Raw genomic sequence first — 16,825 nt, forward strand, 5'->3', positions numbered from 1 at the left:
TAAGTGGTTACTGGAGCCCATAGACATCTAAAACGTAAATGCGCCACCCACCTTCAGATATAAATTCCAAGGTCTCAAGTATAGTTACAATATATAGTTATAAGCAGGGCGGTGGTACCTACCCGTGTGGACTCACAAGAGGTCCTTCCACCAGTAATTACGCAAATTATAATTTTGTGGGTTTGATTTTTATTACACGATGTTATTCCTTCACTGTGGAAGTCAATCGTGAACATTTGCTAAGCACATATTTCATTAGAAAAATTGGTACGCGCCTGCGAGATTCGAACACCGGTGCATCGCTCAACATGAATGCACCGGACGTCCTTATCCTTTAGACCACGACGACTCGCGTCCTGCCTGATGACCTGCCTGTTGTCCAGCCTTAATATTTGCGATGTTCATGTTACTCATATTACGAACTTACATTACGTCCTATCACTAGTAGCATAATTGGATTAATAAAAACAAACCTTTTATTATACATTTATTCAGACAGATTATTGCAGTGTCTACGATTTTTCCTAATTGGATTTTTCACTCCTTCAATTGATGTTAACAAAAAAATGGCCGTAATGGGAAAAAAGAGAAAACGTATTGTCGCCTTGGGAATAAAGAAAAGAAGGCGGATGAATTTGATTTCCTGTTTCTGATATACCTGTGTTTGATATACTTATCAATAGCTTAGTAATTGGTAGACCATAATAGACGTAAATATGACGTTTGTATGTTTTTACTTTTATGGAAGTTTAAACCTCTTTAGGCGCGTTGAGAATAAATTTAACTTGCGACAGATTCGTTACGGCTAGAGGAAAAATATACAATTTAGGAATAGCGAGAGTTTTAGACTCACTCACTGATTAACTCACTGAGGTGGCGCAGTCCTCAGCCTCGTGGACTTTCATCTATGCAGACGACGTTGCTATCTGCATCGAGAGCCGCGCAGAGCTACGAGAGTCACTCCTGTTGTGCCAACAGCAGTTACAGTCCGGGGCCTAGTATTGAGTGTTGCGAAGACATATTACCTCCATGTCTTTTAATGACCCAGAACCAGGTAACAACAGTCCGATTTCCATCGACGGACAACTTGTAAACATGTGGGAGCAATACAAGTATTTGGGTAGTATGATGCACAGATCTGGGAACTTAAAATGCAACATTCAACACTGAATAGCCGCAGCGTGGCTAAATTAGCGAGAAGTAGGTAAGTGGTGTCACCTGCGACAGGAAGATGCCCATTAAACTTAAGGGTTTGATCTATAAGACCATAATAAGGCCTGTTAAGGCCATAATAAGATACTGAGGTGGATGTGCGGCGTGACTAGGCTCGATAAAATCCGCAACGAGTACGTGCGTGGCAGCCTCGGTGTTTGGGACATCGCTCACAAGATGCAGGAGAGTAGGCCGAGATGGTATGGTCACGTAAAAAGGAAGCCACCTGACTACATCGAAAATTTGGCACTACTGCTCGACCTCCCCGGTCGGAGACCTAGAAGTAGACCCAAGACAAGGCGGAAAGATGTAGTGCTGAAGGATAAAAGGGAATGTAATGTTGCTGACGAGGATGCCGAAGACAGAGCGGAGTGGAGGAGTAAAGTAATGAATGCTGACCCCACCACCATGTGGGATAAATAGCTGGACAGAGAGTGAGAAAATAAACGGTGTGTCTCGCGGACCACTCGACTGTGGAGAGAGGGAAAGAACAAAGCGAGCTAGGTCGTTTCTCTTATACATAGCGTTCCCTATTAGAAGAGAAATTTGATTTAAGGATGAAAAATGAAGAAAATCACAATACTAGTTTTTTTATTTTTTATTGCCCTTCTAGACAGACGAGCATACGGCCCACCTGATGTTAAGTGGTCGTCGTCGCTCATGGACTTCAGCAATGCCAGGGGCAGAGCTAAGCCGCTGCCTACCACTTAAATTATTTTGTGACCTGTCTCAAGTGATTTTGATTGATGATGATGATTGACCAAATGATTTTGATTAATTTTGTGACCTGTTAAATGATCAAATGATTTGGTGACCCGTCTCAAGTGATTTTCACGGTAAGAAATAACATTTTATCATTGATACAAAAATGAAATCGCCATTAATAAAAAATTGCGTAATTGTTAGTGACAGGGCGTACTGGATACTGTATTTGATTGGTATTATTGACCTACTTATTCAATTTGAAATGTGGGATATCCGGTACAATATAGAATTGAGGTTTTCATTTTTAGTATTGGGTGGTAGCGTTCATACGATATCTACAGGCTTCGGTAACAGCGCAACAACAGGAGGGCCGGACCGACTGTCTAGAACAATAAAAAAATAAGTAGGTACATCCCTAACGACTGAGAGTCAACGACAAAAGTGATGGAAAAAAACTTTCCAATGGAAAATGAAACAGCCAATTTACTTAAACCTTAATCTACTTGTGTATGGAACATTTGTTACTAGTGTGTTTGTTATTAGTTTAAGTAGTGCATAACAAACAAAAGTTGTGATTAGAGATCGATATCTCTGTACATTTATGTACGTCTGACGCTCTTTGAAATTTTGGTACCGTCACTCTTAGGATCCACTGAACTATACGTGTTCTTGAAAAATTAAGCAGACTGTGGGCGACTAGAGAAATTTTGAAAGTCAGGAAAAAGTAGTGACCGATATAAAATGACCAGATATGCTTTTTTAATTTTTTTTATTGTTTAGATGGATGGACGAGTTCATAGCCCACCTGGTGTTAAGTGGTTACTAGAGCCCGTAGATATCTACAACGTAAATGCCGCCACCCACCTAGAAATATAAGTTCTAAGCTCTCAGTATAGTTACAACGGCTGTCCCACCCTTCAAACCGAAAAGCATTATTGCTTCACGGCAGAAATAGGCAGGGTGGTGGTACCTACCCGTGCGGACTCACAAGAGGTCCTACCACCAGTAAAAGTCTTTTATCGATGCTTATTAAATTTCTCTGAAAATTTCAACAAACCGGATGGATGTGTGGGAATGCCAAATGGGAATTTGCGTTGAAGTTTGTACTTGTGATAAAATTTTATTAAAAATACGAACTTTATTCTCAAATTTCACCATCGAACTAAATCGATTGTAATGAGTTGCTAATTAATATTAAAGATAAATAAATAAATAAAAGTAGATATAAAATAGGTGTAGGCATCTACGAACTCAGTTTTATGTGAGCCATGTAAAATTTAAGTTATGAAGTTATTATATCTTGAAGCGCCTTTCTCATACAGACCTGTTGCTGAATCGATTTGCGACCGCATCGTGTGGCGCACACTCGGGGCGATGCTTTTATATGCCCTTGTTATTTATTTTGCCTATATCCTGTTGGCAAATGAAATTATTATTGAACATATTACCACAGACCGAATTTTCTTGAACGGAAAATGCAATGTGTCTTTAGTGGCACATTATCCTTAGACGTGATTAATTGAAACTAAAATCACTTGAATCGTTCTAGATTTTTAATTGAACTACCTTGTTTCATTTTATTTGCAGAAAATACTCTATATATTAGCGTTTATATTCTAATTAAAAACCTAATTTTATCACAAGAAATTTTATTGTCAATCGAGATAGGTGCTATTTCTAAATGTAACGAATGCATAGCTAAGCTGAAATTGTAATTTGATTATAGCATTATGGCGTTTCTCCCCATGCAATGAATTTCCGATAATTCTATTAAAGAGGTAGGCGGAAAAATCGATAGCTTTAGATTATGGTAATATATTCAAGCTAGTCACGTTTAGCCGATTATATTAGCCTTTTCCCTTAGAGCACGATCTTTTTTATAACTCTGTAAACTGATAAGTTTTTGCATATTTTTTTATTTAGTTAATTCTATTTCTTAATTCATTATAGTTTAGTCGATGTTAATGCACCTTTTTCTTTTTGTTAAACAAGTAGAACGTAATATTTAATCGATTATTTAATTGGTAAAAAAAAAGTAAAAAGCTATTATTATAGTCTCACTAGCTTTTACTCGGGTCAGTGTGAAAATCTATCCCTCGGAAATAATACTTTTGTTCTAGTATAAATGACCTTGTCTATGTAGGTAATTTGCTTTATACCTGACCTTTGTATAGTTAATGAGGGTATAAAAAACTCATTATTGTAATTTTATAATGCATCATCATCATCACCAAATTCTTTGATTTACCATTTTGATACATTGCGGGTTATTAAAAATGTAATTGGAAGTAATTGAGTGTTGATTTCGGTAACCACATCACCACAATCACAATCAATGTCAATATAATTTATGTCTTAAATGTTTTGCTTTTTAATATTTTTGATTGACTCTAAAAAAGAAAATTTAACAGTAAAATCGAAACCATATTTAATGATCGAATTGAAAGCCTGAAAATCGGCACTTACCAGTCGGATGTGACCGGGCTATCACGGACGTCGGGCTTCATCAAAAGGGGCATTTGTCGTTAATCCCGAATCGTGCAGATTTCCTCACGTACCGACCGACAATTTGAAGCAAGTTTGGAACGCCAGATGTATTGCGATCACGATCCGTATGAAATACGAATTTATACGTACGTCTGCTTTGTAATTAACGGAATGTTTATTGTCTTCGTTAATGATCTTTTTTTATTGCCTTTGTAGGCAGACGAGCGTACGGCCCACCTGATGGTAAGTGGTTACCGTCGCCCATGGACTTCAGCAATGCCAGGAGCAGAGCCAAGCCGCTGCCTACCGAGCCAAGCCGCTGCTTACCGAGCCAAGCCGCTGCCTACCGAGCCAAACCGCTGCCTACCGAGCCAAGCCGCTGCCTACCGAGCTAAGCCGCTGCCTACCGAATTTGGTAAGGTTAGCGCTACTTTATAAATAGTACACCGCAAAATAGGGATATTCGTCCTAAGCACGTCATTACGGATCATTCCGATCCATTAACGGTGCTTTTAGGTATCTCAAGCAGCACTGTTCTCGCCGAACCCGTCGCTTGCGACGAAGGGCTCGACGAGTAAATTAACCCATAGACACAGCCCACTGAGTGTCTCGCCAGATCTTCTCAGTGGGTCGCGTTTCCGATCCGGTGGTAGATTCTGCGAAGCATTGCTTTCGTTGGGGCCAGTGTTAGCAACACTTCTGGTTCGAGCCTCTCAGCATAGGTAGGAAAAAAAGTGATATTCTTTTTTTACAATTTGACATAGCTTTTCATACATACCCAATATCAGAACCATATCTTCTGTAAATCAATTGCACGTGAAATCAGTGTTTAACGATCGATTTTAAAACTTGTTTATCGTCCCTTGTAAAAAACATTCAATCCAATTTCATTAGAGAATTGGCGTCTAGTTATTATCTTTATTACAGTCATGTCTAGACAAGGCAATCATGGAATACTTAAAAGTGGTGTTAGCAATACGATGGCCGAGATTGATTGCAAAACTCGAGTGAACAATACGTCTACTATATTATACAATAAACAAAGTGTTACGTTTACATACCTATGTATATATTTTATAGGATGTCCTACAAATATCACGTCAACCTTACGTGACTACAAATGATAGTCTGTTCAACCAAATAAGAAAAAGAAAATTTACTCCGTAATTGAAATGAATGTACAAGGAAAAAAAATCAAAGTAAATAAATATTTAAAATTGTGTTGCAGTGCCCGTGGGGCTCAGTAATCAACGACACAATCAGACTCCCGAGGCTCCTAAATACTGCCTACTTCCCTTCGACTCCATACAGAAGACGGTTCTTCGGATTGCGTATACTCCCGCTCTCACGGATCGCCTAGCGTCTCTGGGTCTACTGAGAGAATTTGGCTTTCATTGTGTTTTACACCGTATGTTCCACGAGGAGTGCTTTGAGGAATTGTTCGAGATGAATAATCCCTTCATCGCTTTTTTACAATCACACCTCCCGCCATCGGAGCAGAATTCATTTATATCGTCTAGAGCCGCTGCGTTCCTTTACATTGAGTTTCCAGAGATACTTTTGACTACGTAACATCTTTTGTACTTCCCTTAAGATACAATCCCTTCCTGTAATTGAAGTAAAAATAAAATATTACTATCATTATCAGATAACATTTCATATATACATCACTGTTTTCGTATAATCGTAACCAAAGCCTTTCATAATAATTTCAAGAGCTTTCTCTTTGAAAGGGTTTTACTTACCCAAGTCTTGATGTCTATCTAACTTTGTTTGTCTGTCTGCTTGAGAACTAAGCGAGTAATGCTAAGCCGTTAGCATTTAATTGTTGCCTAACAAAGCTAAATTGTCCCTGTACATTGAACTAGGGGAGTTAACAAACAAAAGACATTCACTTTCCACAGTTTTGGTCATCATGCACAGCAGATGTAATAATGTTCTTATTTTGAAGGTTTTCTGTTATTAATAATAATAATATGTAAATACTACTGTACTTGAGACCTTAGAACTTATATCACAAGGTGGGTGTAGCATTTATGTCTAGATGTTTATGGGCTGCAGTAACCACTTTACACCAGGTGGGCTGTGAGACCGTCCACCGATCTAAGCAATAAAAAAAAATTTGGAACAAATCACGCACGGTCATCCTGTCCCAATTTAGGATTCCCTGTGTTATGGCTACCAGAGACTGATATACATACTTATATACGATTAAATATGTACTTATATAGATAATAAACACCCATACGAAAAGCGAATAAACCTGTTCATCACACAATGTTTACCTTTGCACACGATGCGGGAATCGAACCCACGACCCTCGGAGCAACAGTCAGGCCCGCTAATTACTACACCATCCAGTCAGTCAGTACGGTTATTGATCTAATAGTTGTGCTTTTGAAGCGCTAATAGATGAACTAAGAATTGTAGAAATCGGAGCCATTCAGACACTTATAATCTAAACAGATTTTAGCGTTAGCAGACACGAATTGCATTGAATAGAAAGTTAATTGTCTGGCCTGCAGATTAAGTTTAGGCAGACTTTAAGCTTTCATTGGTATCTGTCGTGGACAAAGTAAGCTTAAGTTTTCGAGGTCTTCTCACAGAGTGTATGTTATCAGTTTCTCAAAAGCACATCTCAAATTACTGTTATATTTTATTGTAAAAGAGATTAAAAATAATCACAGTGTTTTATATTTAAGCATTTACTCGTACAGATTTATATTGAAAAAAAAAAAGTGTGTGTGCGTGCAAGTCACACACGGTAGAAGTGAAACTTATAAATAAGATATAGAAATAGATATACTGACTATCCCACTACACAGGAGCATACATATGGACAATGTTTAGAAGAGTCGCACAAAGAGGAGACCGAGAACGTCTAATGTGTTCTATCTCATTTTCTCGCCGGCTGAATCCTATACATTTATGTGTTTGGGTCTCTATGGAGACTTATTTTTTCGTTTCATCAAGTTTGAAATCACAACGATTCTAAAGAAGTTTTACTTCAAAAAGTGTAAGATTCATTGTTACTCTCAAGATAACAAAGCGGTTCTTAAAACTGAACTTTTCAAATTGAAGAAAGCATTAAATTTTTCTTCGTTTGGTTATTTAGGTCAATACCGTTACGTAGTCAACAAAGTAATATAATATTTTGAGCGTAAAATCGTGCCATTTCCTTGGAAGTGGCAGCGGGAACTTTACGGCCATTTCAGTGTAACTCATTTTGGGCGGTATAAACTATGTAAGTAAATGGATGAAAATATGAAAAATAAATAAATTGATGACCTTTATTTATGGAAACATTAAAATTATTCCTTAGGAACTTGTCTCAGTATCAAATATTTGACATTCCAAATTATTTTAGCATTTTTTTATTGTCTTGATGAAGTGAACGAGTTCATGGTCCATCCAATGATAAGTGTTTAGTGGTGGTCTGACTTTTTATTTTATAGTGTAGTCTGTCAGTCTCACCAGTGAAACCAGGACGTATTATTGCTTCGCATAAAAAATAGGCAGGGCGGTACTATAAAATAGACAAAAGGTTTCTATAAATATCAGATTCGCGGTCGCTGAGAACACTTTTAATCCCGAACACCGAGAAAGGGGTAACAATATCAAACTAATTACGTCATTGAACTAATAACAGCTATTCAAAAAAACAATGCTGTAATTTAGCTTTGAACGGCGTTATGTTAAATTAAATTATATATATATATTTAAACGAGCAATTCTTCTATATAACTATATATATAATCTGAATCTCGGAAACGGCTCCAACAATTTTCATAAAATTTAGCATACAGGGGATTTCGGGGGCGATAAAACGATCTAGCTACGATTTATTTTCAGAAAATGTTGTTTTATTCGTGTTTTCAATAATCAACTTTATCGATAGTCAAATGAAACAAACTTTTTTTATTGAAAGTAAATTACAAATAATATTATATAATATCAATATGTAATTCGTATTTAAATATAATTTCTACAAAACACAGTTTATCAACAACAAAAAAATACCTAGCAAAGCTCGGTCATCCTCTAGTGTTGAATTAATGTGAGTGACTTGGAACGATATCCAATTGCTTAATTGTTTCATTTTTCAACGAAAGTACCAATGTAGGTACATAGGCAGCGTAGTATACCTACGTGTAGAGTGTAGCCATTTCGTTTATTGTGTCCATTCTAAGCCTTCGCTAGGCGAGCTGCAATCCTCATTATTGAGAACGACAGCGCGTTTTTCTTGTTAGTTCTATTAATAAAATGGAACTACAGCTTTTTATTATTCTTATTTTTATTGCTTAGATGGGTGGACGAGCTCACAGTCCACCTGGTGTTAAGTGGTTAGTGGAGCCCATAGACATCTACGACGTAAATGCGCCACCCACCTTGAGATATAAGTTCTAAGGTCTCAAGTATAGTTACAACGGCTGCCCCACCCTTCAAACCGAAATGCTTCACGGCAGAAATAGGCAGGGTGGTGATACCTACCCGTGGTGGTAGGACTCACAAGAAGTCCTACCACCAGCAATTACGCAAATTATAATTTTGCGGGTTTGATTAATAGAAAGATATATAGAAATCGATTAACTTTTTTCGAGTCTCGTGACAATAACATCGGTCAATGACCTAAATGATATTAATATTTTAAAAATTATAAGGTGTTGGGTAAGTTTGGAACTTAAACGATTACACGCCTCATAAAACGAAAGTAAAACTGAACTAAATCTTAAGTTGCGTTGTCCCAAGGGTCGGTTTCGACGCTTTGAGTTTCTAGTGAACATTTTTAGGGGCCACAATGAGAGCCCCGGACTACCATGGGTAATTCCATTATAATTTTGCTTTACTTATCATTAAAACAGCGGTCGTTATGGAGAATCCAAGTTTAATTGTGAGCAATTATGACCACTAAAAGTAGATAAAGAGGTCGTTAACTGTCTGTGAAATTTACTTAGGCTTTGTTCACTATAACCAATTCATGGAATAATTTCAAAGTGGCGCTTAGAATATTATTATTTTTAACTCGCAGTCAGCGACAGCGTTAATTATTTTTTTGACCTGTAACTTTGGGTATCTGCTCCTATTTGATGATTCATCAGCCCTCATATTACACGTGTTCGTGCTGTAGGATGGTTTTGTGAGTGTCGAGCATGGTTTTGTGAGTGTCGAACTCACGAAAGAAATGCAAGCTGTCCCTCTTCGAAGTTAAGCACCCGATCTAAGCTCTCTAAGCTCAGACAGTACTCCGAAACGGCAACTAGTATGGAATTCTATTCTCGACCGAGTGTTTATCTAGCCGTTTTTTGGATAAAGACATCAAATTGCAGAATTGTCGATAAAATATTGCAATATACTAGCTGACCCGGTAGACTTCGTAGTGCCTCAATCGATAAATAAAAGACCTAAACATTTGTATAAAATAAACTTAAAACAAACAAAAGGAATCCGTCCGACGGGGGACACATCCAAAGGAAAACAAAGTTGATATTTTTATTTAATTCCGTGCATTTTCATGTTTATCTTTTCCTTTTAAACCTTCCCTGAACTTCCACGAATAATTCAAGACCAAAATTAGCCAAATCGGTCCAGCCTTTCTCGAGTTTTAGCCAGACTAACGAACAGCAAATCATTTTTATATGTATAGACAAGATATTCTCGAATATTGAATATAAAGATCAAGCATAACGACAATTTCGAATATCCGAAGTTGTCACCCGTATCCGGAAGCGTTAGCAATTGACATCACGTGTAGGAAATTGACAAAGTTCTCCACTCACCTGTCGAATACTGAGCCTACTTATTTAATTTCCCGTCTCAAACGGAGGAGTACGTAATAGGAGGATTTGCCGCATAATTTGGATTGAGTCCTTGAGTTCTTGATTACGCCGAACAAGCGAATACAAAGAGATTCGATTTGCTGAGTTACCCGGCTCGTTTGTGCGTGAATAGTTTAGGACCCACCTTAATTATTGAAATTAAGTCACGCTATTGTTTATGAAGTCGTTTGGGCGACGAATTAAGTGGAATTGACTTTGTTTTACGGATATGAGGCTTGGGCAAATAATGTGATTGTAGAAATGGGTATTATTACGAGGGAAGTAGTTGGTCTGTATTTTTAGTATCGTAGGTTTTTTTTAATTCGGCTAAAGTCTGAAGTTTGAAGAAGAAGAAAGTTTCTAACTGAAAACTTATGCATAGTTTTTTTGTTAAAATGAATAATACTTTTTTGACGTCGTAGTCGAGTCGTCGAACACCTACGACGAACGTCTACAAGTTTGGTAGTCGGAGCATATCAGAGTCGAACCGACCAAAATTCCCTGTTGCAAAACACTCAGCGTCTGTGCTTTGGATGTGACAGAATTCACCCGTGGCGCGTTTTGCACGAAGCGACATAAACACGTCGAATGGGTGTTTGTCGGCTTCATGATCAATGGGTCTCTCCGTCGGCGGATTATTCGAAGTCTGCTTTTTTTTCGGTTCGGGGTAGTACCTCACACGATATCCCCGCGCCTGAAAACGGTAAAGGCTTCGGCCAAAGATGCAAAGGGCAATCCACTAAACGCCTTCTCTGCATTCAACCGACGCCCGATCCCCGCCTGTTACAGAACCCGGGCAAGGTAGGGGGACTTCGCGATCACTATAACCAGATACGCAGTTGAGTGCTCGGCCTTATCCAGGTCGCAACCATCAATGGCTTTGGGCTCAGTTCCGATGTAAATACGTTCCATGGGTTGGCTGAAGAATCAGCCAGAAAGAACGAACGGGGTCGTTGTACCCTCTTGCGTGACAGAAGCTCCATGCCGTCAGCCTAATGTTTGGACGATTCTACCAGTATTGGTCGCCGAGATTGGGCGTTATGTGCTTCGTTTATGCTCCCCCTTTTGAACCTGGATCTTGATCCAAGTTGGCATCCCCACCAACACGCATGTCGTCACAATTCTCTTATTGAACAGTCGATTTTTCAATCGCCAGATGAGATTACATGTTAAGTAAATAGTGCCTAGACAACATGAGAGCCCGGGTGATGGAAGGCCGGCTATCCTTGAACCACGCTGGTTCTGACCCAGCGGGGTATTTCGTAGGATAACTCATTCAAACCGGCGCCATCTAGGTGGGCTTCGGACAGCCTTCCGACCGAGAGGGCTGGTGGTCGTGGCGCCGACGATCGCTGGCCCGGCGTCCCGAGGGGGTGGGTGATGGGAGAGATGTGCTCCGTACTAAACGCTTTACTCTCCCCCCTTTGCTTTTTCATGAGTTCTGTCTCATGCGAGGCTCGGACGTGGGTTGTTGAGCGACAGGAGGTTATATATAGTCAGTTCGACTCCGACATAACCCGCCCGCCATCCCCAGTGGAGGGTGGGAGTCCGGCGATTTCCACCTGACCAAAAAAAAAAAAAGACAATATGAGAGTGAAACAATTAAAATTTGAATCATACATCGGTTACATTTAATTTGTTTTTGATAATTCAATTTTTAATAGTACGCTAATCGAAAAATTTGCTCAAAAAATTTAAAGGGAAAATTTAATTGAACGACATTAGCAATTATTATCGTTCATTGAAGATATGGTTCTAGTAAAATTTTGTTTTCGAAAAGTTTCGTAGCTGAGTCGTTTAACAAAATCCGAACTACCATTTGTGCTCCGACTTAAAAAGCTTATTTCAACAAAATGGATTGCTTGAATTGTTAAACAGCCTCGTTAACGAGTTGACAGGTAACTCGGCCATTTCTGCTAACTACAGGTTTAATATAGCTACTTCAGGTAGAATATAGCTGAAATAAATCAAAATATACATAGGTACTGCATACACATAGTTATTTTAATTATTTGTACTTGGATGTTGGTTGGATTTCGACGCCTATAACTCGTTTGTTTGTCTTGTTGAATTTCGGAGAACTTTACGTATGTGTGCCATATAAAGTCTGATCTAGCAGATTTGACCATCTTTTTTACTTTCACCACCACCGGAGCAGAGCGTCCCGCCTTCTAAAGCCGCTGCGTTCATCGGCATAGGACGTCTTAAGGGCACGCACGCTAAGGTCTCACCCCCCCTGCCTGTTTCTTTCGTGAAGTAGTAACGCGTATCAGTTTCAAGGGTACGATAGAGCAGCCATTGGAACATAAAAACTAATACTTAGAAATCATGTCTCAATGTGTGTGAGGCCATTTGCGTTGTTGATGTCTATGGGCTTTTTTTTTCGGGTCGGAGGTTGAATGTCCTATGAGGTCCCCCCACTTAGGGGATTGACAAACTGCGTTGGGAGCAGACCGCGGGCCCAAGGATGTTTTAGGGCCCTACCGCACTAAACGACTCCCCTGCACTCTTATACCCGACGTTCGATCTCGGTCCGGGGTCAGAACCAGGTCAGGGGGCTCCCGCGGTCAATACTACAACCAGACTCAAAGCGCCACCCTGAGGACGCCCGACAGACGGGTCGTCGAGGCGATAGTCAACGCCCAATGACGCCGGTCCCGCGATAAGGCGGTCCTACCAGGCCGCCCGGGCAATGCGGCTGGTGTTCCGGGATACCCCGCTGGATCAGAACCAGCCTGCCGGGTCGGAATGCGATACACCGCCGACCGGGTTGTTGTATATGGACTCCGTTAACCTCTTAACTTTAGAGCTCGTCCAATCCACGTCCAAAAAATCCATCCAGAGATCCTAAATATTAAAATTTTGTATTATTGTACAGATCGTATCGTACTATCGACAAAATGTAATTTAGCAATATAATAAATTAATTCGCGGCTTGGCTTGTCGTTTCGGAATGCCGTGAGCTGCGACCTGGAAACTTTAAATGAGCATTGTTTAACATGCTTTAATTAATTTTGGGGTTAAACTCTACCTGGCGAAGTCAATCCGTCGCGCACTGCTTAAATAAAATAATTTTTTTTACTAAAATTAGAATAAGTGATACAAAATACTCCAAAGTTTTATTTATCATAATTTCACTGGTGGCAGGACCTCTTGGGAGTCCGCACGGGTAGGTGCCACCACCCCGCCTATTTCCGCCGTGAAGCAGTAATGCGTTTCGGTTCGAAGGGTGGGGTAGCCGTTGTAACTATACTGAGACCTTAGAACTTATATCTCGAGGTGGGTGGCGCAATTACGTTGTAAATGTCTATGGGTTCCAGTAACCACTTAACATCAGGTGGCCTGTGAGCTCGTCCATCCATCTAAGCAATAAAGAAAAAAAAATATAGTCGCTCAATATTCTGGTATTTGAAGAACTACCTGTCTCACGTCATACTCATTATAATATTGTTGTTACGAACTGGGGCTCAGGATAAATGAAAAGTCTAACTAATTAAAATTCAATTTAATTGTTACGACAATTGACGTAGACTATTATAATTGACTTTTTCGTTTTCTTGAGATGATGTTCGTTCGTCGCTTCGCTTCGAATACAGCAGTCTTCATGTTGTCTATATCATACTTTTAAAGTCGTCTCAACTATGTCTACAATGTTCCCGAAAATTCAAAAGATGTTCCAGTTATTTTGATAGCCGTTTTTCCTATTTGACGACAGATGGCGTTACACGTACCGGCATGACATTATGTACTTATTTTAACAGATACACGTCGCTTACAAGTAAGCGTTACAAGTAAGCGGTGCAAAAAATCAATTAGTTCTGTTGAATAAATTGGGTATAATACACATTGTAGTCCGTATATCTCCTAAAGATCCGACATTCTGTTCTATAAAAGCGCATTTTGTTAGTTTTTTTTAAATATTATTTATTTTTCATTTTTTAGTTGACTTTCAATTTTTACAATATTTTTTTCAATTTTTTTTTAAATGTTGATTTGTCATCGGTCCTTAATAAGTATACCAAATTTCGAGTTAATTCGACGTATTGAAGGGGTTCAAAATCATGTTCAAAGATTCCGTTACAATCATACATACATTCGTCTGAAACTAATAAAATAGTATTAAAAAAAATATTCGTTATTGTAGAGAAACCTAATTCCTAACTAGGAAAAGACGCCTGTGGCCGGATTTACTGCTATGCACATAATATTACTACAAAGTGTAATATAGGATAATTGATTTTTCATGTAAGTATTAAATAAAAAAACCTAAGAAAAATAATAGGTTTCGATGAATTTATTTTTCTGTTTGCGCAACTGTAGCAGGCCGTGAGTTCTTGCCTTTGTGCATATATCTCATGAATTAAAACCATGCGAAAATAATCCTGTAAGGGATAAAGCCTGTTTTGTGTTTTTTCTACAATGCTACAATATATGGATGGTATAATTTTCTGTATAACGAGGGTAATGTTATGTGAGTTTTAAGCGTAATGCGACCATAAAACATGATAATGCTGTCTTTGTTGTGGCTTTTAAGTCGCGTAAAGACTTTTGTCTGCCTTAAATTGTATACATTTTTTGCTTTTATCCGCCAAATGTACTGATTTATTATATTACATATGATTTATAGCGCTAGTGTTGTACATTGAAGGGCTAAATGATTAATCTTAAAGTACTTGTAAATTTTAGGTATTCGTTAAATAAATTTAGGCTTACGAGTACAATTATTGTATGTACTAATAATTTTAAATAATGAGTTGCATATTTTGCATAATGATAATTCAATGTCAGTCAAAATTTTCTTGTTGTTTCATGTTGTACCTGTTAAAAATATATTATAAATAGTAGATGAAGAGACACTGCTACACATACAGAGTCGCCCTATTCTTAAACATTTTATCTACGGTACGATACAGTATACGATACGATATTGTATGCAGCAAAAAAAATGCTAGGGTTTATTGCGTTGAACATCAATACGGTATATGGAGCTGTTTGTATCCGAGATGTATCGCTCGTTAGCGCTGGAACCTCGCCGAAATGATTTATTGCACCTAAAAACAGAATTATAGAAACTGGATTGAGTATTTTTTCGCAATCGTCAACATAAGCATGTGCTCTGAAAATTAAATCGATATTGTATCGATTAAATAAATCTGTCTATGAAAGATTCCCAGTATTCTATTAGCTAATATAATTAAATAGCATATTATGTATGGTAAGCTATTTAATTTATAGAAACTGGATCGAGTAATTTTTCGCAAATGCAATATAAACTTGATCAAATCATCAACATAAGCATGTGCTCTGAAAATAAAATATTGTATCGATTAAATAGATTTGTCCATGAAAGATTCCCAGTATTCTGTTAGCTAATATAATTAAATAGCATATAACGTTTGGTATGCTTTTTAATGTACCAAATGTTAAAACCATGTAGGTATGCTATTGCTACGCGCTGGGGTTCGGGATAAATAAAATTCTACCGAATCATAAGTTAATACTGTATTAGCACTTAAGACACTTAAAACACTCAACAAACACTTTAAAATTCTCAATTCGCTTCTTTCGCTTCGCTTCAGGTGATTCGTTCGCTGTTTTGCTTCGACTAGTTCTGATTACTAATTGAGTCGTGCTATCTCTGTGACGCTTTTATAGTCGAGACGAAATCCCTAGAATCGTCGAGAATATTCCACCAAAGTCGATTAGTGTGTTTCCGCCATCTGACAATAGATGGCGTTGTGCTTCTCGAGCGTTCTAGACTTTACTAGAGCCTTCGATATTCGTTCGGCTATTCGGCAACAGATGGCGTTAGTCTTACCGGCGTAACACTATTTACGGAATACGGGTCATATCGTGTCTGGACTTATCAATGATCTATCTTGAGAGACTACGCAGCAGTATGGCAAATTATTTATTGAAACAAAATTTATTAAGCTAATATTGGAACATGTTCGAACCGTTTTGTCATCATTTCAATTCTTGTTAGTCTATATTGAGCCTATGCAAATACAAAAATTCCCAAGCCTTACACAACACTATCCTACCACTAACTACTAGTCAAACACTAGCAAATAAATAAATAAATTATGCATACATATAATTTTTTATACTGTGTCTGTTCTAGCGATTCATTTTCCATGTATATTTTTTTCGTCAGCAGTACATCAACCGCATGGACACTAAACGTTTTTTTCTTTCGTTAAAACACTGAGTTGTTACGTGATAAATATATTTGAGTCGCAACAGATAGCATTACGGCTTTATTCACTAGAATTCTATAATGAATACTTAATTTTCTATCTTCGATTAAAAAAAAAGAATGTATGTCCTTTATTCGTCCCTAAGTAATTGATTTCATTGTGATCAGGATTTGGTATAATGATGTTGACACTACAGAGAAGATTTCTGTCATAGTACCATTAACTTACAACAGGTGGCGCGCGGGTGATTGTTAATTAATTGATGTTATCGCACAATTGACAATAGTTAGAGTGTAACTGGTATTATGTCCCAACTTTTTGTAAATCTAATGCTTGCACGTGTTTTTTTGATTATTTTTAATAGATTGGACCTGATGATGCAGTATAACAAGGCGATAGATATCG

Source organism: Bombyx mandarina, chromosome 17, assembly GCF_030267445.1.
Source record: "Bombyx mandarina strain Sakado chromosome 17, ASM3026744v2".
In the NCBI taxonomy this organism is placed as follows: domain Eukaryota; kingdom Metazoa; phylum Arthropoda; class Insecta; order Lepidoptera; family Bombycidae; genus Bombyx; species Bombyx mandarina.